At 47.5% G+C, this 326-nt stretch overlaps 1 protein-coding gene across 2 annotated transcripts in view; it reads right to left on the bottom strand.

Moving 5' to 3' along the window:
* Positions 1–326, bottom strand: part of Slc44a3 (solute carrier family 44 member 3) — a 68,469-nt gene that overhangs the window by 2,378 nt on the left and 65,765 nt on the right. The gene's annotated exons all lie outside the window — the stretch shown is intronic.

Raw genomic sequence — 326 nt, forward strand, 5'->3', positions numbered from 1 at the left:
GGGGGTGTGTGTAATGATGTAGGTGTGTGGGTGTGTGTGTAATGATGTAGGTGTGGGGGGTGTGTAATGATGTAGGTGTGGGGGGTGTGTAATGATGTAGGTGTGTGGGGTATGTAATGATGTAGGTGTGTGTGTGTAATGATGTAGGTGTGTGGGGTGTGTAATGATGTAGGTGTGTGGGGTGTGTAATGATGTAGGTGTGTGGGGTGTGTAATGATGTAGGTGTGGGTGTGTGTAATGATGTAGGTGTGGGTGTGTGTAATGATGTAGGTGTGGGTGTGTGTGTAATGATGTAGGTGTGTGGGGTGTGTAATGATGTAGGTGTG

This window comes from Microtus ochrogaster, chromosome 21, assembly GCF_000317375.1.
Source record: "Microtus ochrogaster isolate Prairie Vole_2 chromosome 21, MicOch1.0, whole genome shotgun sequence".
In the NCBI taxonomy this organism is placed as follows: Eukaryota; Metazoa; Chordata; class Mammalia; order Rodentia; family Cricetidae; genus Microtus; species Microtus ochrogaster.